This window comes from Elephas maximus, chromosome 16, assembly GCF_024166365.1.
Source record: "Elephas maximus indicus isolate mEleMax1 chromosome 16, mEleMax1 primary haplotype, whole genome shotgun sequence".
NCBI lineage: Eukaryota > Metazoa > Chordata > Mammalia > Proboscidea > Elephantidae > Elephas > Elephas maximus.
Genome location: NC_064834.1, coordinates 84,518,175 through 84,544,724, shown reverse-complemented (window position 1 = coordinate 84,544,724; position 26,550 = coordinate 84,518,175). Strand labels below are relative to the sequence as shown.

Sequence of the window (26,550 nt, the reverse complement as noted above, 5' to 3'; positions counted from 1 at the left end):
GACCCTGGAGGTCATGGTCCCCAGACCTCCTGTTAGCCCAAGACTGGAACCATTCCCAAAGCCAACTCTTCAGTCAGGGATTGGTCTGAACTATAAGATAGAAAATGATACTTGTGAGGACTGAGCTTCTTGGCACAAGTAGACACATGAGACTATGTGGGCGGCTCCTGTCTGGAGGGGAGATGAGAAGGCAGAGGGGGACAGAAGCTGGTTGAATGGACACTGGAATACAGAGTGGAGAGGACTGTACTGTCTCATTAAGGGGAAAGCAACTAGGAGCATATAGCAAGGTGTATATAAATTTTTGTGTGAGAGACTGATTTGATTTGTAAACTTTCACTTAAAGCACAATAAAAAAAAATGACGCATTTGAATTGTGGTGTTGGTGAAGAAAGTTGAATAAAACGTGGACTATCAGAAGTAAGAATGAAGCAGTTTTGGAGGAAATGCAGCCAGAATGTTGCTAAAATTGACAATGGTGAGACTTCATCTTGCTTACTTTGGACGGATCATCAGGAAAGGCCAATTGCTAGAAAAGGAATCCCATTTGATAGTGTGTCAGCAAAAGTGAGGGAAACCCTTCACAACAAAGGTGTCAACTCTTCTTTGGTCTTCCTTTTTCATTGTCTAACATTTACATGCATATGAAGCAGTTGAAAATACCATGGTTTGGGTCAGGTGCATCTTAGTTCTCTAAGAGCATTCTTTGCTTTTTAACACTTTAAAGAGTTCTTTTGCAGCAGATTTGTCCAATGCAATATATCCTTTGATTTCTTGACTCCTGCTTCCATGGGTGCTAATTGTTGATCAAAGTAAAATGAAATTCTTGACAACCTCAGTATTTTCTCCATTTATCAGTTGTGAGGATTTTGGCTTTATGTTGATGTGTAATCCATGCTGAAGGCTGTGGTCTTTGATCTTCATCTATAAGTGCCTTCATCTGTTACTGCCTACAAAATCCTAGGCAGGCAGTTCTACTCGGTCATATAGAGGGGCTGTGAGTCAGAATCAATTGGAGGGCACACAACAATATGTTAGTTCTATGTTTAAACTTTTGAGGAAACAACAAACTATTTTTCCAAGTGGCTGCACCATTTTACATTCCCACTAGAAATGTATGAGTGTTCAAATTTCTCCACATTTTCATCAATACTAGTTATTTTCTGTTTTATTATGTGTGTTTTATTTTTGTTTTTGCCATCTTAGTGGAGGTGTGGTTTTGATTTGCATTTCTTGAATGACTAATGATGCTGTGCATCTTGTCATTTATGATCATTTTTATAACTGCCCTGAACAATTGTCTACTGAGGTACTTTGCTCAATTTTTAATTGCATTGCTGGTTTTGTTGTTACTGAGTAGAAAAAGGTCTTTATATACTATGGGTACTGGAAAATATTAAAAATATTTTCTCCTATTCTGTAGGTTGTCTTTTCATTTTCTTGATAATATTCTTTGATTCACAAAAAATACAAAAGTTTTAACTTTTTATGAAATTGCATTTATCTATTTTTTTTTTCATTTTTTTGCTTGTATTTTGGGTGCCATATCTAAGGATCCATTGGCAAATCCAATGTCAAGAATATTTTTTTCCCTATGTTTTCTTCTTAGAGTTTTATAGTTTTAGCTCTTAAATTTAGGTCTTTTGGGATCTTGATAAGGAATGAATGAAATCTATAGACCGAATATATTTCTATTTATTTTCATCTTTAATTTTGTTGAGCAAAGTTTTCTAGGTTTCAACATGCACATTTTTGCACATCCTTGGTTAAATGAGTTGTAAATGGATTGCTTTCTTAATTTTTTTTTTTTTTTTGATTTTTCATTGTTAGTATGTATCAGTACAACTGGCTTTGGTCTTTTGATCTTATATTATGCAAGTTTCCTGAATTTGTTTAGAAGCTCTAATAGTTTTTTTTTTTTTTTTAATGGATATTTAGGATATTCTACATGTAGACACAGAGTCCCCTGGTGGTACAAATAGCTAACATACTCAACTACTAACCAAAAAATTAGGAAGTTTTAGTCCACACAGAGAAGATCTGAAGAAAAATCTTTCCATCTACTTCTGAAAACTCAGCCATTGAAAACCCCAGAAGCCCAGTTCTACTCTGACACACATGGGTTCAGCATGAGTTGGGTTTGACTCTATTGCAACTGTTTTTTTGTTTTTTTTTTTCCTTTGGTTTTATATGTAGATATAGCTATAGCTATGATGTTGTTTTGTTGAATGTTGTTGTTACCACTTGCCATTTAGTTGGCTTCTACTCATGGCAATCTAGTATATAACAGAAAGAAATATTGCTGGGTCTCTGCCATCCTAATGACTATAGGTAGGTTTGAGCCCATTTTTGTGGTTATTGTTTCAATCCATCTTATTGAGGGTTTCACTCATTTGTGTAATCTTCTACGTTACTTAATAGGACTTCCTTTTCTAGTGATTAGTGTTTCCAGATGGTACGTTCAAAGTAAGCAAGATAAAGTCTTTCTATCCTCATTCCTAATAAGTATTCTGGTTGTTTTATTATAAGACTGATTTGTTTGTTCTTTTGTTAATCCATGGTATATTCATGATTCTTCACCAACACCACACTTTGAGCACATCAATACTTCTGTCTTCTTTTTTCATTGTCCAGTTTTCACATTCATGAATGTGATTAAAAAAAAAGATCAATATTGAGTAGAAATAGTGAAAACAGATATCCTTGTCTTGTTCCTGATTTTAGGGCAAAGTCTTTCAGTCTTTCACCATTGAGTATAGTGTTAACTGTGGGTTTTTCACAACTTATCAAGTTAAGGAAGTATACGGAAGTCAAGGGAATTTAGGGCTTATCGAGAAAAGAGGTAAGACTATGAGACGGTGCTGCAGAACAAGCTATTCAGAGGGGACGATACATTGAAAGTCACATGCAGGGCATGGTCCCCCACAGCAGAAGGTCTTCCAGAGGCTAGTGGCATAGGGAGCATCAGGAGAAGAGGGCAAGAAATTCCCAGGGGTGAGGAGAAGTGATGTCCTCCTGTAGCCAACAAGACCTGAGAGGACACTGGGTTTGAACCTCTGGCTGATCTTTGGGCTCTGCACAAACAGGAGGTATAGACTAGGGTCCAATTGTAGGCGGCCTGTGTAAGCACTGAAAGGATACCTAATTCACACATGGCAAAGAATACAGTCTATGCAAAATAATAAATAAATATAAACAAGTGAACAAAAAAAATAGTTTGGAAATGTCACTAAACAAACAGATGAATGCAGCCCTCAACAATAACAGCAAGCACTAGGTAGGCTACAGAATCTGTTTTTTGGAGTTAACACATTCAACCCTGGGTATCAACATTGGATCTCTGATCCTTCGGTACATTCAGTATCTCTACAAACACCTTATTTTCCCATGCATCTATCTCTTCAGACTCTTCTTTCCCAGGCTACCAGGTTTGTCTGCTTCTTTCCCTGTTCTCCATTCCTTACCTCAGCTGGCTGTGACATGATATGTCTTTAAGTTTTTTGATGGACAGACACTACCCAGTAGCCACTCATGTCTGAGGGGAGTAAAGCTAAGGCATGTCTCAGAGCAGGTATCTCTGGGAACTGCCAGATCAGTCAAAATAAACAACAAAGTTTTTAGATAAAGATCAATCTTGTCCAAACCCTGGCACCAATAAGCCACAGCAAGAATGTCAACTGATAATGCGCCTAAATATAATGGTTTCATTACAAGTAATTATGGGTAGCAGATAGGAGGAGGCATGAAGAGTCTTCTCAAGTGCTAGTAATATGTTACTACTTTCATATAGGTTTGTTCAATTTGTGATAATTCATCTGATTTGTTGTGCATATACTGTATATGGATTTCTTTTTTCTGTATAACTTACACAAATCATCCTTCAAATAACTATTTACTTAAAAATAGTTCGCTATTTTTTTTTTTATAGCTATTCGAGTTTAGTCAGGTTTAGGCTCTTTTGGAACTCATAAATAAAAACATGAAAATGGTGAAAAACAATAAAAAAAACATGAAAATGGTGAAAAACAATAAAAAAAATTAATTACAACAATAAAAGATAAGGATGTATAAAACTCTTAGGCCAAGATCAAGAAGATGGAGGTGGAGACTACCTGCACCTTGAAGCTAGTAATTGGACATGCAACCATATACTTCAGTGACTTATGTGGTCTACAGATGTGAATTTTCATGCAAGCAGCCTGTGTGAAAAATATTTAAATATGTTAAAATTCATTAAATATGAATGTACACTTATTAAAATATGCATTTATTGTTTTAGTGTTTGATACTAAGTGTAAATCAGTATTTCAAACTTCTTTCAACAAGTAATTTATATAAAACACAAATGGTTCACACAATTAAGCAATTTCATCACCAATTCCATTCATAGGTATACACCAAGTATAAACTATCTTTATGAGAAACAGGAGACAAATGCAACAGTGTTCTTAAGAGAATTATATGTAATAGTAGACAACTAGAAATAAAACAAGTATCTATCAGCAACAACAACAAATGGATAGATGTGTAGTATAGTCTTAAAATAGAATGCCATTCAACAATAAAATAGAATGGGCTATCATTTCATTCAGCTTGGATAGTGCCTAAAGTAATGTCAACTGGAAAAACAATCAATTTCCAAAAAGATTAACTACAACTTAAGACTTCTTTATTAAGTTCTACATCACCTAAAATATTTTCTAATATCCCATGAATTCCATATTTGGTGATATTATAATTATAGCAAGAGAATTAAAAAACTAAAAATTCAAAATGATGGTGGAGGTACAGGAGGATATGAGGAGTTCCTGGGTGGTATGAACAGTTAACATATTCACTGCTAACTGAAAGTTTGGTGGTTCAAGTCTACCCGAGGCACCTCAGAAGAATGGGCTGGTCATCTACACTGGAAAAATAAGCCATTGAAAACCCTATCAAGTACAGTTCTACTCTGACGCACATGGGGTCATCATGAGTTAGAATTTACTTAGAGGCAACTGGTTCATTTTCTTTTTTTGGCTATAGGTATATGCAGAAGTACTAAAGATTAAATTTACTATTTTAGTTGTTGGGTTGGATGTATACTTACAAGTATACATTACATTATAAACAAACAAACAGACCAAAATAAGGCATTCATAAACCAATAAATACATTTTGTCTTGAACCAAAAATTAGTGCTCCAAAAACCCAACCAAACCAAACCCACTGCCGTCAAGTCGATTCTGACCCATAGCGACCCTATAGGACAGAGCAGAACTGTACCATAGAGTTTCCAAGGAGCGCCTGGCAGATTTGAACTGCTGACCTCTTGGTTAGCAGTCGTAGCACTTGACTACTACGCCAACAGGGTCTCCAGTGCTCCTAAAGGCCATTACAAATCATTATTATTAAAATTATTGACAATGGATCCAAAAAATCTTGTCAGTGAATTTCTAAAATACTTCACAGAAAATATATAATCTTTTCCAATACCATTGTTCATACACTCATGGGCCACTGGTTGTGTTTTGTTGTCATGGTTTATATCCAACTTTATATTTAGCACCAGGTAGTTTAGCAATCCACTGCATTATTTATTATCAACACTTAGAGTCCAAGAAGTTCTCATATATTGCTGATTGAAATATAAGTGATTAAATCCAATTTGGTAACTCAGAGCTAAACATGTGCCTAATTTATGACCCAGCAATTTCAATCTTAGGTATATATACAAGAGAATTGAGTTCATATGTTCTCAGAAAACACTTGTACAGGAAGTTTTATGGCAGTTTTATTCATTACAGCTAAATATTTATGGCATCAGAATGGAAATAATTGTTCTAAGCCATATGATGGAATGTGGCTTTGTAATGAAAACGATGGAGACGCTCAAAAATATGGTTAAACCTTATAAATATATTGAGGCAAAGAAGGAAGACATCAAAGAGAACTTATTTCCTGATTTAAAAGTTTCTACTCAATGGTGATGAGAAATAAGAGCTTCTATTTAATGGTGATAGAAGTCAGAATAACGATTGCAATCGTGGGCCCGAGGCATTAACATGAAAGTAGCACAAGAGACGAAGAATGGTGAAAATGCTCCACCAGTGGTTTTCCTCAAGCTGTAATGATGACAATTCCATACTTCCGGTTGTTTATTTCAAGTTTTAACCCAGTTCTGAATGCTTCTTATTTCATAGCATTTCACATCCCATGTGTCCACAAAACTCAAATGTATGCTTTCTCTCAGACTCTTGAATCTGGCCAGTTTTTGCTCCTCCACTAATATCACCTTGATCCAAGGTAATACCTTGTCACAGCTGGTCTACTGCAATGACTTTCTTCTGCCCACATCCTCACAACTCAGCAATGGTAGCCCATTGTTTTAGGTTAAAAGCCACAATCCTCACGTTGATCTAATTTACACGTAAGGCCTGGCCCAAAAACATCTACCTGTTTCCTATGCCTCACCAGTTTACTCCTTGATCTTCTGTGACTATGCTGGGCATATTCCCACCTCAGGGAATTCTCACTTGTTCTTTGATCTTCCCAGAACATTTGTCCACAGATATCCACTTGACTCTCTTCTTCAACTCCTTTTATTTTTTGACAAATGTCACATTCAAGGCTCTCTCTTCTCTATTGTACTTAACATTGCTAACATCCTTTGCTTTCCTTATTCCAATTTTCCACTTAGTTTCTCTTCACACAATTAATACTTTTCAGTATACTGCAAAATTTACCAGTTAATTTTATATATTGTCTTTCTCCCAACAATGAAATATAAACTCCATGAGAGCAGAGATTTATGTCAGTTTTATCTTGTTTCATCCCATTTCACCAGTGCCTATGACAGTGTCACATACACAGTTAAAGCATTAAAACCTTTGTTCAATGAAAGAATAAGTAAGTGGATGTATTCATTTTGCTCTATGTTATAGTTGGGTCATCATATATATTTTCTCGATATTATGTATTATATGATAAATTATATCATATGCATTTTATTTCAGAATATTAAAGAAGGTACTAAAAATTTGTTATGACATGGGAGTATTGTGTTGACAGGGATTAAATCTATTGCTCTAGAAGACCAAGTTGATAATGGCAAACATTCTCTAGCTTTTACACAGCAATTCCATCCAGTTATAATAACAATGCTTTAGTTATTTCTGAAAAGAGAAGAAACCAGAGCATCATTACATTTATTTTTTTAAAACATTTCTTGTAGCTTACAGCTCTCTAGACAATACTCTAATCATGTTGTTCAGTCTCAAACTATAAAGGGTTCCAAAAGTCATATTTTCTGTACAAATATTCATTTTCCCAGCACTCTTCTAATGACTCCTGTGACCTCCTTATTCCTCAGACTGTAGTTAAATGGGTTCAGAAGAGGTATAATGATGCTGTAAAACACTGCCACCACTTTACCTTCATCAGGGTAATGCAAGGAGTGTGGTCTTGTATAGGTGGAGAGGGTGGTCCCATAGAACAGGCTTGCCACAATCATGTGAGAGGAACACGTGGAGATGGCTTTCATCTGCCCTTTACCTGAGCTCATCTGGTACACTGCAATAAGTACTCGGGCATAAGAAGCCAGAAGGCCATGAATGGTAGTAGCAGAATGATAAGCACACTAAAGAGGATGGTATACTCATACTGGGAGGTGTTCTGACACACCAAAGGCAATAGAGATGGAACTTCACAGAAAAAGTGGTTAATGATCCGAGATCTACAGAATGGAAGTTGAAATACATACAGTGTACGTATTAAAGCGTTGATAGAACTACTGGCCCATGCACATGTGACCATGGACATACAGAAAGCCTTGCTCATGAGCATAGGATAATGTAAAGGGTAACAGATGGCTACATATCTATCATAAGACATAAAACCAAGAAGAAGAGCTTCAGTTCCACCAAGGGTCAAAAACACAAATGTTTGAATCTCACAACCTAAAAAAGTAATGGACTTACTTTTTGACAGAAAGTTTGCTGCCATCCTGGGTACTGTGGTGATGTACATCAAGTCAATGAAGGAGAGCTGACTGAGGAGGAAGTACATGGGAATGTGGAGTCGGGTGTCCAGTTGGATGAAGTGGATCTGTACGATGTTCCCCATCAAAATCACTAAGAAGATGGCAGCGATAGCAACAAAGAGGACAGTGTTCATTTGGCCATATTGGAAAAAGCCAAGAAGTGTAAACTCTGCTCCAAAATTTTGATTTTCTGTCTTCATGGCTGTCTTGGGCTTGGTTCTCTAGAGAAACAAACCCAGTAATGCCTATAAATATATATAGAGAGATTTATATTAAGGAAACAGTTCACACGATTGTAGGGGTTAGAATGTCCCAAATCCTTGGATAAGGATAGAGTCCTTTCCCAATTCACGGAGCTGCAGAAGCCGGTGAACCGAAGATGAGAAGGTTGGAGAGCAGGTATCCTGGTCACAGGTTGTGACTGTCAAGTAATCTCCAAGTCAGCAGGGAAGATCACAAGGTTTCTCCCGAATCACTTAGCTACAGGGGCTAGTGAACCCAAGATAGGCAGGTCAGGGAGCAGGACTCTTGCTCACATGCTGTGAGGATCTGCGATTCCCAAGATGGACAGGTCAGCTGCTAGCTCAAGTCCCAAGAACCAGAGGTCAGGCAAGAGACAGCTGCTTGGTCCAGAACAAGCCAACATTTGCAAGGCAAGCAGGAAGGAAGTAGGCTGTGGAAGGCAGAGAGATGAAGGCTGAGGGGGCAGTGAGCTGCCACAGGCCCCACCCCCACCAGTACAACTCAGCAGATTCCATCAAGGGGTTGATCACATATCAAATTTCAACAGGAAAGTGATCACAATATTATACAACTGGCAAAACACTGAGAATCATGGCCCAGCCAAGTTGACACATAGTCTTAACCATCACAACGGCTTAAATCAAAATAAAGCAGACCATATCCAAAAATTCCTTGTAACAACATTGATTGCTCATTGAGAGAAAACAAAAATGATTATTAAATGCAGTAGAATTTCCTTTAATCACCTTGGATGACTATGTCTCTCCCTGTTTCTGTACACTGAATCTGTGTCTATTGAGCAATGGACACTTTGAAAAAATAAAATAAAATTAGTTTTTTTTTAATTAATCACAGAATAAAAATATAATATGGAAATAAAACATTTGATGATTTGCCAACATGAGTTATTACTCCCCTTGTAAATATCTTCATGATGATAGACTAGAGACATGTTCACATGTTGTGAAAAAATTTTTCACTCAATTCATTTATATACATATATATAATTTAGAATGACAGTGTTGGTTAAACATGGTATAATATTCTTTAAAAAGATGTTTCTTGACTCCGTTTTTCAATTTTGAATTTGTATTGGCTATAAATGTTTTTTATACATTGTAATGGAAACCCTGGTAGCATAGTGGTTAAGTGCCACAGCTGTTAATGAAGAGGTTTGCAGTTCAAATCCGCCAGGCGCTCCTTGGAAACTCTATGGGGCAGTTTTACTCTTTTAGGGTCGCTATGAGTTGGAATGGACTCTACGGCAATGGGTTTGTTTTTTGTTTTTCCTATACATTTTAATAAAAGTTATGTTAACATTTGTAGGTCAGGAATATTTTAGCTCTTATAAATGAATTAAATTGGTGGTTGTATATATAGCATCTGTAAGTGTAGAGCAAACTCTGGCGGTAGAATGGTTAAGTGCTACCGCTGCTAACCAAAGGGTGGGCAGTTCCAATCCGCCAGGCGCTCCTTGGAAACTCTGTGGGGCAGCTCTACTCTCTGTGAGTCAGAATCCACTTGAAGGCAGTGGGTTTTTTTTTTTTTTTTTTTTTTTCTGTAAATGCCTGACCTCAGAAGCCAAAACATGAGTTAATCAGTTAGGGCTTGCCTGCTGGGCTTAACCTAGCTCAAAATGTCCCATAAATCCCACCCCCATCACTAGATCTGTTGAAAATGATATTTCTACAAGATTAATCTAATTTGTATATGAGCTCATAAGCTGTATTTTCTATTCATGAATTGGGAAGCTATTGTCTGAAACTTTCTATTCATGAGTTGCAAATAAATCTTATGAGTTCATATGCAAATTTAATCTAGTAGAAATTTTATTTTTTATGCTATCTATAGTCAGCCGAGGGCAGTGGGTAGTGGTATAGTCAGCCAAGTTGGTATAAACTAAGGGATTTTTTTTTTTGAACAGTTTCACATTAGGAATTTTCATTGCGTAAAAAATTTGTAGAAATATAGTAAACGTGATATAATCTACAAGAGGAATTTGGAATGATGAGGCCATGATAAAAATGGAGAAGGGAACTAAAAAATATTAACTTGGTGAGATAAGATGCATGTATTCAAAATCAGTTATGAAAACTAGACAGTTACACATTATATAGAGAAATATATATGCATATGTATGTATGTATTTTTTATAGGTAACCCTGGTGGCGTAGTGGTTAAGTGCTACGGCTGCTGACCAAGAGGTCGGCAGTTCGAATCTACCAGGCCCTCTTTGGAAACTCTGTCAGGCAGTTCTACTCTGTCCTATAGAGTCGCTATGAGTCGGAATCAACTCGATGGCAGTGGGTTTTGGGTTTTATGTATGTGTGTATTTCACTTAAAATAAAATTTTGATTTAAAAAATATTTTAATACAACTGCTTAAGGTTCTCACCTCGAATTTGTATTCCTTGAAATATTTTATATAGTTTACAACCTTTCACCATTCCAATAATTTTTGTGGAATATGACTATGCCCTGAGCATAAAGCAAGGTGGTAAGGCAAAAATAAGAACCTTTTTCTCTACTCCAATCAAGACTACAAGTGATGCCTCCAGGGCCATGCTGCCCAGTAGGGGTTCCACTGGACCTTCAAATCCTACCTTTTTCTCACTTTACAAAGATACATCACTCACTTTGCTCCTTTGTGATTGCTGTCCTGAGAAAATTTAAAATCAATATATGGCCAAATCAATCTCAGGTAAAAGATATTCATTTTTGTAGAAATCATTCAAATGTAATGTGGATAATCTAGCCAGCCCAGAAATTGTCCAAATCAAAGGAAAGGGGCATGCAAGAAAAATAATGCAATTCACTCTACATAATATATCAAATAAAACAAATTCCTTTAAATAGGGTTCCTGAGATTAGTTGTATATTCATTTTTTTTACCTAGATTGTAGTAAAGTCTTCAAGGTATTATAATATTTTAGGTTTAATTCGGAGTAATTAGTGGCCTGAAAGAGCTGTTTGAAATCTTAATGGTTGTTACTATGAATGAGACTGGTTTACCTCCAGCAGGCCATGGTTTTGAAGCTGAAAAATAAGCCACTAGGTTTAAAAGCATATTCTTTTTTTTCACTGGATATGTAGATATATAGACTATTTTACATATATAAAATGGTTTAAATTTTTTTTCAATTGAGATCTATCACCTTTCATATAGAGATACATTTCATTCTCCTAGAATTTTTTTTTTTTAAATAAAACGTTAAACAGGGAGTTGGGAAATGGATCTTCAAAATTACATAGAAGATTTTCCTGTCAACCCACTTGGGCATAGTATCAGAGAGACACATCGAGCCTGTCTTTCAAAAAACTTTACATTAAATTAAATTTGTTTGTCATATGTATTAAAAAGTCACAGACAAAGCTGTTTATATTATGAAAATCAAGCTACTTAACGCTTCTACAAGGTGGCATAAAAATAAATTCACAAAGAAATCCAAAACTGTGAAGTCTCTAATTTGAAATGCATTTTAGGAAACGTTACCAACCTATGAGTTTGCACGATTGCTTATTTATTTATTTATTTATTTTTGCTTCAGACAACAAGGCTTCAATCACTCACAATGAAAAAATTTAGTGGAAAAGAGTCAAATGTTCAAACTCATTTTCTCATCCTTATGAGAGAATTTAAACCTCTCAATGACGTGGGCTGACTGGTGAATTATTATTATTTGGATATGTTGTTGAACTCTACTGGCTAGAATTTTGTTGAGGATTTTTGCATCTGTGTTCATGAGGAATATAGGTCTGTATTTTCTTTTTCTGTGGTGTCTTTCCCTGGTTTTGCTATCAGGGATAGGCTGGCTTCATAAAATGAGTTTGAGAGTATTCCGTCCTTTTCTACACTCTGAAATACCTTTAGTAGTAGTGGTGTTAACTCTTCTCTGAAAGTTTGGTAGAACTCTGCAGTGAAGCCGTCCGCACCAGGGCTTTTTTTTTTGTTGGGAGTTTTTTGATTACCTTTTCAATCTTGTTCTACCTCTGTTTGTGTTAGTTTAGGTAGGTAGTGTGTTTCTAGAAATTCATCCATTTCTGCTAGGTTTTCAAATTTGTTAGAGTACAATTTTTCATAGTAATCTGATATGATTCTTTTAATTTTGGTTGGGTCTGTTGTAATATCACCCATCTCATGTCTTATTCGGGTTATTTTCTTCTTTCCCGTTTTCTGTTTGTCATTTTGGCCAATGGTTTATCAATTTCGTAGATTTTTTCAAAGAAGCAGCTTTTGGTCTTCTTAATTCTTTCAATTGTTTTTCTGTTTTCTATTTCATCTAGTTCTGCTCTAATTTTTATTATTTGTTTTCTTCTGGTGCCTGATGGATTCTTTTGTTGCTCTCTTTCTATTTGTTCAAGTTGTAGGGATAATTCTTCGATTTTGGCCCTTTATTCTTTTTGGATGTGTGCATTTATTAATATAAATTGACCTCTGAGAACTACTTTTGCTGTGTCCCAAAGGTTCTGATAGGAAGTGTTTTCATTCTCATTGGAGTCTATGCATTTCTTTATTTTATCCTTAATGTCTTCTATAATCCCGTCTTTTTTGAGCAGGGTATTGTTCAGTTTCTAAGTGTTTGATTTCTTTTCTGTGCTTTTCCTGTTATTGATTTCCACTTTTATGGCCTTATGGTCAGAGAAGATGCTTTGTAATATTACAATGTTTCAGATTCTGCTAAGACTTGGTTTATGACCTAATATGTGGTCTATTCTAGAGAATGTTCCATGTGCACCAGAAAAGAAAGTCTACTTGGTTGCTGTTGGGTGGAGTGTTCTGTATATGTCTATGAGGTCAAGTTGGTTGATTGTGGCATTTAGATCTTCTGTGTCTTTACTGAGCTTCTTTCTGGGTCCTGTCCTTCCCCAAAAGTGGTGTGTTGAAGTCTCCTACTATTATCATGGAGCTGTCTATCTCACTTTTCAATGCTGGTAGAGTTTGTTTTATGTATCTTGCAGCCTTGTCATTGGGTGCATAAATATTTAATACGGTTATATCTTCTTGGTATATTGTCCCTTTAATCATTATATAGTATCCTTCCTTATCCTTTGTGGTGGACTTAACTTTAAAGTCTATTTTGTCATAAATTAATATTGCCACTCCTGCTCTGTTTTGATTGTTGTTTGCTTGATATCTTTTTTTCCATCATTTGAGTTTTTGTTTTTGTCTCTAAATCTAAGGTGTGTCCCTTGCAGGCAGCATATAGACAGATCATGTTTTTTAATCCATTCTGACATTCTCTGTCTCTTTATTGGTGCATTTAGTACATTTAGATTCAGAGTAATTATGGATAGGTATGAATTTAGTGCTATCATTTTGATGTCTTTTTTTGTGTGTTGTTGATGGTTTCTTTTTCCTTCTTAATTTTATGTGCTGAGTAGATTATCTTTATATATAGTCCTTTCCTCATATTCGTTATTGTTGATTTTGTTTCTGGTGAGTCTCTATTTTTTTCTTGTATTTTGATGTGTAGGATAGTTTGTCTCCTTTGTGGTTCCCTTATTGTTTACCCCTATTTTTCTAAATTTAAACCTAATTTTATTTCTTTGTATCCCTATATAGAATATCTATGACTACATTTCTTAGTCCCTCTTTATTACTTTAGTGTTGTCTTCTTTTATATAATAAGATTGCTGTTACCCTGTTCTAAGCATTTTTTTTAATCTTGATTTATTTATTTATTTTTATTTCCCTGTTTGTGTTGACTTCTGATTGCTCTGCCCAGTGTTCTAGTCTTGGGTTGATACCTAATATTATTGATTTTCTAATGAAAGAACTCCCTTTAGTATTTCTTGCAGTTTTGGTTTGGTTTTTATGAAGTCCCAAAACTTCTGTTTATCTGGAAATGTCCTAATTTCACCTTCATATTGGAGACACATTATTGCTGGATATATGATTCTTGGCTGGCGGTTTTTTTCCTTCAATTTTTATATAAACCATCCCATTGCCTTCTTGCCTGCATGGTTTCTGCTGAGTAGTCTGAGCTTATTCTTCTTGGCTCTCCTTTGTAGGTGACTGTTTGTCTTTGGTTTTGGCAAGCTTGATTATAATGTCTTGGTGACTTTCTTGTGAAATCTACCTTATGCGGAGCTCCATGAGCATCTTGAATAGATATCTTCTCATCTTTCATGATATCAGGGAAGTTTTCTGCCAACAAATCTTCAACAATTCTCTCTGTATTTTCTGTTATCCCTCCCTTTCTGGTACTCCAATCACTCATAGGTTATTTCTCTTGATAGAGTTTCTTTGCTTTTTTAAATTCCTTTGTCTGATTTTTCTTCAAATATATTAGTGCCAAGTGCTTTATCTTCAAGTTCAGAAATTCTGACTTCCACTTGTTCAATTCTGCTTCTCTGACTTTGTACTGAGTTGCCCACTTCTGTAGTTTTATTGTCAATCTTCTGAATTTCTGATTGTTGCCTGTCTATACATTTTTCCAGCTTATTAAATTTTTCATTATGTTCCTGAATAGTCTTTTTAATTTCTTCAATTGCTTCATCTGTGTGTTCCTTGGCTTGTTCTGCATATTGCTTCATTTCCTTCCTGATGCCTTGATGGATCTGTATATTAATCTTCTGTATTCTGCCTCTGGTAATTCCAGGAAGGCACTTTTATCTAGAAGATCCCTTGATTCTTTGTTTGGAGAGCTTGTTGAGGCGATCATGGTCTGTTTCTTTATGTGACTTGATATTGACTGTTTTCTCTGAGCCATCTATAATTATTATAGTAGTTTATGTTATGTTTGCTTACTGTGTTGTAGCTTCTTGCTTTGTTTTGTGTTGATACGCCCAGATGGGTTGCTTGAGTGAGCTAGCTTGATTATTTTTGCCTTTGGAGTGCTGACGTCCTGTCCCCAGATGGCTAGAGCTGTTATCAAGCATATCAGTCTGAGAGTCCATTCACTTTTCTTATATCAATTTAGCTCAGGTCCAGGTAGCTGATCATCAAATGTGTGGTATAGGCTCTGTCCTACAGTCTTAGAGGGCAGGGGTGATTGGTGTAGGTACCAGTATCCGGTTGCATAAGGGGGTCACATTCTGAACAAGGCAGGGGGCTGAGAATTGTCCCCCACATGTTTCTGAGGAAAGCATATCCCTGTTCCCTAGAGTGTACAGTTTGGTGGGTTTTGGAGACAGGTCATGGGCACCCAATCTTTTTGTTTGTAAGGACTGGGAGGTACCATTTATCCTTGGACCCCATCATGGGTGGCTGGGTGACCTGAGTGGAGCTACCAGTCCTTAGTCCACTGATGTGGGCAGGTGAGGACCCTGTTTATAAGGCAAAGCAATGTCAAACATCAAACACCCACCTCTCTGCAGCACAGCTGAAATGGTTGGAGTCTGCCCACAAGGGCCTATTCTTCTGAACCAGGTCCACACAGGTGCATGCAGAGGGGAAAGGTACTCAAAGGCCACAGACCATTTATGCCTGGATAAGAGCTGCTTCTGTCCTGAGCTCTCCTGGTTAGTGGAGCTGGCAAATTTTCTTTATCCTATCCCCAATTGCAAATTTATTCCTTCTCCATGGCCGGGAGAATGGCTCTAGGTGTTCACAAGGCCTATCTCATGCCCAGGTAAGGCAGCCGCTGAAGCCAGCTGGGGGGGGGGGGGAAGAGTGAGGGAGCATGGTAAAATATACACAAGTATTTAGCTTTTGCCAAAAGCACTGTTCTTCTCTGGCTCTGGAGGTGTGAGTACGCTGTGCGGCTGGCTGCTTCTCCCTGAGGAAACTGAGGCCAAATGCTAGTACCAGCCCGCTGCCTTCACTCCAGGGAATGATGCTTGAGGGCTCCCCATGGTTCGGGTCCTGTAATTCCTCTCCGTTTCTGAACTGTCTCTTCCTCCCCCTGCCCCTCAGTTCATATCCTAAGCTTGCCTTTGATTTTCAGGGCTCCTAGATTGTCATAAATATACTTGTTTCACTTGTTTTTTTGTATCTGTTGTAAAGAGGGCTTGCCGGAAGCGTCTTTTGTTCCACCATCTTGGCTCTGCCTGTTCTGTCCTTCCATATATGTTAGCGCCTTTCTTTTTGTCACTGACTATAATCATGACAGTGTGGCCCTGGTATAAGAAAATAAATGTAGGTAAATGAAACAAAAGTGCATCTGGAAATAAACACACATATCTTTGGTCAACTTATTTTCAAGAAAGCTGCCAAAGTAATTTAAGGGGAAAGAGTAATTATTTTAACATGTAGTCCCATAACAATTCACTGGCCATAAGAAATGAAGGGAACCTTGGCTCTTACCTCATATCATAATTAAAAATAAACTCAAATAGATCATAGTCCTATAGACAAGAGCGAAAACTATGAAACTTATATAATAAAACCTAAGAGAAAATCTTCATGATTTTGAGTTAGGTAAAGATTTTTGTTGACAGGACACAGACTGCATCAACCAAAAAATAAGGCAGTGTATAAATTGGGGAAAATTAAAATGGAAACCACCGTCTGAGAGAAAATATTTACAGCATAAATGTATATGCTAAGAAACTTTTATTCAGGGTATACAATACTGATAATGGTTGGATAACCTTTTTAATATATTAAAAAAACAGTGAATTGTACAGTTTAAAAAGGTAAATTTTATGGTATGTGAATTATATCTCCACAAAAAAGTATGAAAAAAATGAAAGAGACCACAGGGGATAGGCAAGTTCATCACCAAGAGAGGCAATTTGATCCTTACCCAGCTGAGTGGGGGAAGGAAGGGTCTACCACAAGGAAAAGCACTTTGACCTTATACATTATGGCAGGGATTACTTCCTGCCTAGAGAATATTTGACTGTGGGGTCACAGTCATATTCCTGGATGTTTTATACTGCATATGCTCCTCTTCTTGGTAGCAGACCTTTACACATCCCTCTTATAGCAGGGCCACTGCCCTGCTCCAGGTATATTTACATAAAATCTTAGTGGAGTACAAAAAAAGAACTAAATTCTTCTTGGACATTTAAGATGTGCCAGTGGTGTTCTAAAGAGGTTTACATGCATTAACTCAGTTAATCGTCACAACAATGTTATGAGATAGGTTCTATTATTAATTCTATTTTTTAAAAACAGGTCATGAGATTTAAGGAGGAGCTTCATTAAAAAAGATTAACAGTTGGCAAATAAGCACATGAAATGATGCTCAACATTACTATTCATCAGGGAAATGCAAATAAAAGCTACAAAATACTGCTATACACACACTGTTGTTGTTTGGTACTGTTCCGTCGATTCTGACTCACATGTGACAGAGTAGAACTGTCCCATAGGGTTTTCTTGGCTGTAATCCTTATGGAATCAGATTGCCAGGTCTTTCTCCCATGGAGCTACTGGATAAGTTCAAATTGCCAACCTTTTGGTTAACAGTTGGGTACTTAATCATCACTCCACCAGCACTCCTTTGTACACACTCTAGAAGAGTACAATTAAAAAGACTGGTAATACCAGGTGTTAGTGAGGTTGTGGAATGAGTATAATTTTCATACATTGCTAGCAAGAATGCAAAATTGCTCCACCACTTTTGAAAAATAGTGCGGCACTATATTAGAACTAGAGAATATTCAACAATATTTACCCACAAGTAATAAAAATATATGTGTACACAACTACTTGCATGTAAATGTCCCTAGACTGGTGAATGGATTAACAAATGGAGTTATACCCGTATAATGGAATACTACTCAGTATTAAAATAAAGAAACTACAGATACGCAAAAGCATGGAGGAATCTCATTTCTTGGGTACCTAGACTTTAGATGAATGTGCCCAGAGAACAGAGTATATAACCTGGAACAAGGTCACCATTCGGGTAAACCTAGAATTCCTTGTATGATTAGAAAATAAATGCTTCAGCAAAAAGTTATGGTGGGGACACATACATCTTTAAACAGTAAATATATGTAGAAAAACATTTCAGAATTTCTCCCTTTCTTGTCATTTTTTGGAATCAATTTGCTCTTCTGAGAGATTGGGACAAGAGTTCATATAACCTGTAATATATGAAAATTTTAGCTTTGTTTAGAGGATTTCTGGATTGATATTACCCTGGGGCACTCCACAGAAACATATTCCTATGTCTCGATGTAACTCACTTTAAATATAGCACTCAGTAACAGAAAAAATTCAAGGGAATAAACAATCACAATTAAAAACAGACAAACAAAACACACACACACGTACACATAACACATGAGAAGACAAGCTGCCAAAGCTAGAGTAAAAAAAAATCAGACACATAAATATTTTATATTTTAGAACTATTACTTAACAAGGATAAATATTTCAACATGTTTTAAAAATAAAATAAAGTATAAAGTATTAATACAGATAAAAAACATCATAGTTGGTAAGAGTTGAAAAAGAAACAGAATTTCTAGAAATAAAGAAATGACAACTGAAAATCAAAATTCAATCCAGAGCAGATACAGCACAAATTAAGAAGAAGAAAAGAGAGAGAGAGAAACTAGGAGATAGTCCTGTAGAAAGCGTCTCCATCAAGAATGGAACACTGAGATACAAAGAGATGGGAAATACTAAAGACAATTAACTTTTGTAATTGCATTTTTTCTCATTAATTTTTTTTTGCATGTGTTTTCAGTATTGGAATGCGTGCTTACTATGTTCAAATTTTTGGTTGGTAATATGGTTTTTGAGAAATATCACCTGGCCACAAATGAGGCAAGTGGCACTCTGGTACCACTGGTACCACTGATCTGTTGTATGACAATATACCAATGAAAGTTTTATAAATAATTTATTGTAAAAGCTTTTCCGTTAGGTTACATGGGGAATCTCTGGCTTTCCAAATACAACATGGAAAAAAAAATTAAAAAAAAAAATTAGGGCTCCCTAACTACCACACAGGAAAGCCATAATTATGCTTGCTAGCCTTATATCTCAGAAATAAAGGCAAAAAAGGCAAAAGTTTACAAAACTAACACATCCAGGAAGTATCACCTAATTAGAGTGCTCAAACTACACAACAATGAGGCTCCAACTCTGGGCTGCTGAGCTACATGCATTTCAAGAAGGGACTCACCTTTACTCTAAATGCATCTGTTGTTGTTGTTAGGTGTCACTGGAGTCGGTTCCAATTCAGAGTGACCCTTTAGGACAGTGTAGAACTGCCCCATAGCATTTCCAAGGAGTGGTTGGTGGATTCAAACTGCCAACCTTTCGGTTAGCAGCTGAGTTCTTAACCACTATGCCACCCCTTACCTTTGAGGTCCAGAGGCATAAAAAGTGGGTGATATGTCATTAACCCAATGGTAACAAAGGGATTTTAAAGAAGCTTAGAAAACAGAGACAGTGTATACATACATATCATAAGAGTTTCTGAAGGAGCATGTAAGAGAATGGGGGAAATTTAAAATAGAAGAAAGACCCATTACCTACAATGGTCCTATAAGAAATTGCATCATGTTCATTTACAGTTGTGTGTTTTACTCCAATGTTCAAAAACTAGGATGTATAAACAATAAATAACAAGTGTCCAAGGGTTAAGAATTTGCATGGCAGTTGCCTCAGATGGACAAAGGGAGAGTTTAAACGTGATGATGGTCCATGGGGCCAACTGTAATATGGTTCTTAAGACAAGTGTTTTTAAAATACCATGATGATATCAGAAATGATGAGGAGGAAGATATAATCCAAACATCAACTCCATGATGAATGCGTGCGTGTGAACAAGGGGTTGGAGATGACAGAAACAAGGCATAAACAACATGGACGGTGTATCATCCACAGCATCTGGAGGACAAAAACCTCAGGGGAAGTAATTCAGAGGAAACCAGTGGGCAAATGAGGGGAGATTCGTGTCTTCTCTAGAAGACAAAGAAAACATTACAAGGTCAGGCTTTGAAAATACGTCCACCTATTCCAACGTAGGAAAGTCCTGCTGAGCTTCTGGTTAATGTGCTTGACTGCTAACCGAAAGGCTGGAAGTTTAAACCCACCCAGAGGTGCCTTGGAAGAAAAGCCTGGTGATTTTCTTCTGAAAAATCAGCCATTAAAAATCCTAAGGAGCACAATTCTACTCTGGCACACATGGGGTCACCATGAGTTGGAGTTGACTCGATGACAACTAGTTTTTGGAGTTGTGTTATGATGTTGCTTCCAAGAAGAACAGTGATTCTCGGGATGCTCATAAGTACCCCATGGACATTCCTTGAGAACTGCTACAGATCTTGCAAATTAAGTCTCTTGGGAATTTTCTACCCAGATATCTCTGGTCATTAGTGGCAATCTGAAAGTAAGTTATCCTCACTGGGCACTGGCTTAGATCCAGCCTCCAGAAAAATCAGTGAGAAATGTGTTTGTGATTCAAGGACTTAAAAAAAATCCACACTACAGACTCCCAAAATCTATATTTCTTAGTGTCCCTCCCAACCTCAGACCAAGATTATTACAGCCAAAGTAAAGATTACGTAGATGCAAAAGTATCTCTATTTGCAGATGACATGATCTTATACACAGACACCATAAAAAATCCTCAAGAAAACTACTGAAACTAATAGAAGAGTTCAGCAGAGTATCAGAATACAAGATAAACACAAAAAATCAGTTGGGTTCCTCTACACCAACAAAAAGAACTTCAAAGAGGAAATCACTAAATCAATACCATTTACACAAGCCCCCAAGAAGATAAAATACTTAGGAATAAATCTAACCTGAGATGTAAAACACCTATACCAAGAAAACTACAAGACACTACTCCAAGAAACCCACATACGTAGAAAAACATACCGTGCTCATGGATAGGAAGACTCAACGTTGTAAAAATATTAATTCTACCAAAAACGATCTATAGATACAATGCAATTCCGATCCAAATTCCAATGATACTTTTTAATGAGATAGAGAAACAAATCATCAACTTCATATAGAAGGGAAAGAGGCCCTGGAAAAGTAAAGCATTACTGAAAAAGAATAGCAAAGTGGGAGGCCTCAAACTACCTGATTTTAGAACATATTATACTGCCACAGTAGTTGAAACAGCCTGGTACTGGTACAACAACAGACACATAGGCCAATGGAACAGAATTGAGAATCCAGGCATAAATCCATCCACATATGAGCAGCTGATATTTGACAAAGGCCCAAAGTCAGTTAAAAGAGGAAAAGACAGTCTTTTTAACAAATGGTGATGGCATAACTGGATATTCATCTGCAAAAAAAAAAAATGAGGCAAGACTCATACCTCATACCATGCACAAAAAATAATTCAGAATGGATCAAAGACATAAATATAAAATCTAAAACAATAAAGATTATGGGAGAAAAAATAGAGGCAGCACTAGAAGGGCTAATACATGGTATAAACAGTATACAAAACATTACTAACAATGCACAAACATCAGAAGAGAAATTAAATAATTGGGAGCACCTAAAAATCAAACACTTATGCTCATCTAAAGACTTCACCAAAAGAGTAAAAAGATTACCTACAGACAGGGGAAAAAAAATTTTTAGCTATGACTATTCTGATTAGAGTCTGATCTCTAAAAAAATCTACATGATTCTCCAAAAACTCAACAACAAAAAGACAACCCAATTAAAAAATGGGCAAAGGATATGAACAGACACTTCACCAAAGAAGACATTCAGGCAGCTAACAGATACATGAGAAAATATTCAAGATCATTAGCCATTACAGAAACGCAAATCAAAACTACAATGAGATTTCATCTCATTCCAACAAGGCTGGCATTAATCCAAACAACACAAAATAATAAATGTTGGAGAGGCTGTGAAGAGACTTGAACTCTTAGACACTGCTGGTGGGAATGTAAAATGGTACAACCATTTTGGGAATCAATTTGGCACTTCCTTAAAAGGCTAGAGATAGAACTTCCATATGATCCAGAAATCCTACTTCTCGTAATATTTCATAGAGAAGTAAGAGCTTTCACATGAACAGATATATGCACAATCATGTTCACTGCAGTACTGTTTACAATAGCAAAAAGATGGAAGCAACCAAGGTGGCCATCAATGGATGAATGGATAAATAAATTATGGTATATTCACACAATGGAATGCTATGCAATGATAAAGAACAATGATGAATCAGCAAAACATCTCATAACATGGAGGAATCTGGAAGGCATTAGTTGCAAAAGGACAAATAAATTGTATGAGACCACCATTATAAGCACTCAAGAAATAGTTTAAACACAGAAAAAAATGTTCTTTGATGGTTACAGGGTGGGGAGGGAGGGAGAGGGGTATTCACTAATTAGATAGTAGACAAGGACTATTTTAGGTGAGGGGAAAGACAACACGCAATACAGAAGAGTTCAGCACGACTGCACTAAAACAAAAGCAAAGAAGTTTCCTGAATACTACCAAACACTTCGAAGGCCAGAGTAGCAGGGGCAGGGGTTTGGGGACCATGGTTTCAGGGGATATCTAGGTCAATTGGCATAAGAAAAAGTGTTAAGAAAACATTCTGCATCCCACTTTGGTGAGTGGTGTCTGGGGTCTTAAACGTTAGCAAGCAGCCATCTAAGATGATCAATTGGTCTCAACCCACTTGGAGTAAGGGAGAATGAAAAACACCAAAGACACAAGGTAATTATGAGCCCAAGAGACAGAAAGGGCCACACAAAGGAGAGACTTCAACAGCCTGGGACCAGAAGAACTAGACAGTGCCCGGCTATAACCGATGACTGCCCTGACAGGGAATATAACAGAGAATCCCTGATGGAGGAGAACAGTGGGATGCAGACCTCAATTTCATTAAAAAAAAAAAAAAAAAAAAAACAGATTCAATGGCCTGACTGAGGCTGGAGGGATCCCAGAAGTCATGGTCCCTGGACTTTCTGTTAGCCCAACACTGAAACCATTCCCAAAGCCAACTCATTAGATAGGGATTGGACTGGACTATAAGACAGAAAATGACACTGGTGAGGGGTGAGCTTCTTGGATCAAGTAGACACATGAGAATGTGTGGGCAGCTCCTGTCTAGAGGGGAGATGAGAAGGCAGAGGGGGAAAGGAGCTGGCTGAATTGACATGTGGAATACAAGGTGGAGAGTGGGAGTGTGCTGTCTTATTAGGGGCACAGCAACTAGGCATACATAGCAAGGTGTGTATAAGTTTTAGTATGAGAGACTGACTTGATTTGTAAACTTCCACTTAAAGCACAATCAAAAAAAGAAAGAAAAAGATTATGTAGATGCAGACCTAAATTTAAATTGTTACATGATTTAGAAGCAAATGAATGTCTTAGGATTCAGTAATCACATACACAGAAGGAGTAAAGGATTGCTGGAAGGGTTCTTTCTAATGAGTTCCAGAGATCAACCCTTTTCTCTCACTGGAGGAAAGGACAATGCCCTCAGCTCTCAAATCTGAGATGGGAGACAAGAAGGACAGAGTCTCCTAAGCTTTAGAGTCTAGAAAATGAAATTTAAGTGTATCTGAAAGTCTGACCTCCCAGGAGAATTCTATGTAGTCTACAAAGGTCCATTTGTAACTGTTTTAAAATCCTTGGTCCTCATTGGAGCAAGATTTGCCTGAGACATAGGACATCAGTGGCACATTTCCTTTGTATTTTAAAACTTAGAGACTGACTACACAGACTGATTGAAAGCAGAGAATACCAGAAGGATGTTTACCTGTGTTTTATTGACTGGATCATAACAAATTATGCATAACATTGTGAAAAATGGGAATTACAGAACACTTAATTGTGCTCATGAGGATCCATTACATAGATCAAGAGACAGTTGTTCAGACAGAGCAAGGTGATACTGATCTGTTTAAAGTCAGGAAACGTGTGCGTCAGGGTTGTATTCTTTCACCGTACCTATTCAATCTGTATGCTGAGCAAATAACACGAGAAACTGGACTATATGAAGAAGAACGGGGCATCAGGATTGGAGGAAGACTCATTAACAACCTGTGTTATGCAGATGACACAACCTTGCTTGCTGAAAGTGAAGAGGACTTGAAGCACTTACTGATGAAGATCTAAGACCACAGCCTTCAGTATGGATTGCACCTCAACATAAAGAAAACAAAAATCCTCACAACTGGAACAATGAGCAACATCATCATAAATGGAGAAAAGTTGACATTGTCAAGGATTTCATTTTACTTGCATCCACAATCAACAGCCATGGAAGCAGCAGTCAAGAAATCAAAAGACACGTTGCATTGGGCAAATCTGATGCAAAGGACCTCCTTAAGGTGTCAAAAAGCAAAGATGTCCCCTTGAAGACTAAGGTGTGCCTGACCCAAGCCATGATATTTTCAGTCACGTCATATGCATGTGAAAGCTGGACAACGAATAAAGAAGACCAAAGAAGAATTGATGCCTTTGAATTGTGGTGTTGGCAAAGAATATTAAATATACCATGGACTGCCAAAAGAACAAACAAATCTGTCCTAGAGGTATAACCAGAATGTTCCTTAGAAGCAAGGATGGTGAGACTGCGTCTTACATTCTTTGGACATGTTGTCAGGAGGGATCAGTCCCTGGAGAAGGACATCACGCTTGGCAAAGTACAGGATCAGCAGAAAAGAGGTCACTATGAGTTGGAACCAACTCGACAGCACCTAACAACAACAACAACACACAGACTGAGATGCAGAGGACAGAGGTGCTCAATCAAAATCATCATGAGTTTGAATTGGTAAATCTGAAACAGAAGTCTGAAAGCACATAGGAAAATAATTGCAATGCTCTCTGGCTATTCCTGTAACTTAAAAACAAGAGTTTTTTTTTTTTTTTCCAAAACTTTGGAGAGAAGAGAAGTTCCAAATTGCTTATTTATTTTTTTACCACCTTTTCCTTTTAAACCATTTTGAAATCTAGAAGTTTTTGAGAGAGCATTCTTTTCAGTCTTATTCTATAAATGCTGCTTCTACTGACTTTGCTTGATAATTGTAACATTATTTGCCATCCTTGCAAACCTCAGCCTCTAACCGTGGTTTGTATTTGGTGCCAAACCTTCATGCTAGGCCCCAACTTGCCTCTTGTCTGTGCAGACAATAAATTGCCACTTTCTGGTTCCCTTGCAATCAGTGTCCATTTTATTTCAATGGACTAATAGGACAGGACAAGAACTTGAGGAATTTGGTTACAGTTACAGTTGTGTGTCTATTTGGCTGGACCATAATTCTCAGTGGTTTTGCAGTTATGATGTAGTTTGGCAGCTATGTATGACATAATCACTTCCATAACGAGATCTGATATACTAAAATCACCGCCTTGACAAGATCTGCTATAAGAAGCCAACCAGCTGAAAGGGAGTTTCCGGAGGGGGGGTATGCCACCTGCATCCAATATATGTAGACGCTCTGGGAAAGCTCTCTGGATTTTGCTCACTCTGTATCCTGCAGTGGCTCCTGTTCATCAGACCTCTGGTTCATAGGACTTGAGCTAGTAGCTTACTACCTATCTTGGGATTCATCAGCCTCTACAGTCTGTAAAACAGTGACCTGCCATTTTACCTGCCAATCTTGGGTTCCCCAGCCCCTGTAGCTACAAGAGTCAGGAGAAGCCTCCACCCTCTTCCATTTACTTGGGACTTTCCAGCCTCTACAACTGTGTGAGCCATTTCTTTGATATAAATCCCTACGTCTCTCTCTTCTTCTCTCTCTATATAGTCATATATAAATATATATGTATAGAAGTGTGTATTTATGGTTTTGCTTCTCTTGAGAACCCAGCCTTGGACACCATTCCTCTCCTTCCCATTGTGACAAAATTTGTTTGTTTTTAACCATCACCACTATTACTTCCCAAATTTTTTTTTAAATCACCTCAAACAGAAACTCTGTGCCTATTTTCAATTTGATATATAAATAGTGGAGAAAGATATGTACCTGGCTCTACCCAATATTTGTTGTTGTTTTTGTTAGGTGACCCTACACACAATAGAATAAAACACTGACTGGTCCTACGCCATCCTTATAATTGTTGTTATGCTTGAGCTCATTGTTGCAGCAACTGTGTCTGTCTACCTCAGTGAGGTTCTTCCTCTTTTCTGCTGACCCTATACTTTACCAAGCATGATGTCCTTCTCCAGGGACTAATTCCTCCTGACAACCTGTCCAAAGTATGTCCAAAATATATAAAATGCACTCTTGCCATCCTTGCTTCTAAGGAGCATTCTAGTTGTACCCAATATTTAGAGCCCCCTTAAGCGCTCCTTGATTTTAGGAATGTTGCATATATTACAAACATTTCACAGTGTTAGAAGGCTGATGGGGACACGCCTTTTAAACCCTTATTTAATTATGTGGAATTGTATGTAGACATGTAGACGCTGCTCCAGGTTTTATCCC

The 26,550-nt window shown here is 37.2% G+C and overlaps 1 pseudogene; it reads right to left on the bottom strand.

The window, feature by feature from the left end:
• Positions 1–7,300: 7,300 nt before the first annotated feature.
• LOC126059443 (olfactory receptor 2AK2-like) lies at positions 7,301–8,220 on the bottom strand (annotated as a pseudogene).
• Positions 8,221–26,550: the final 18,330 nt, after the last annotated feature.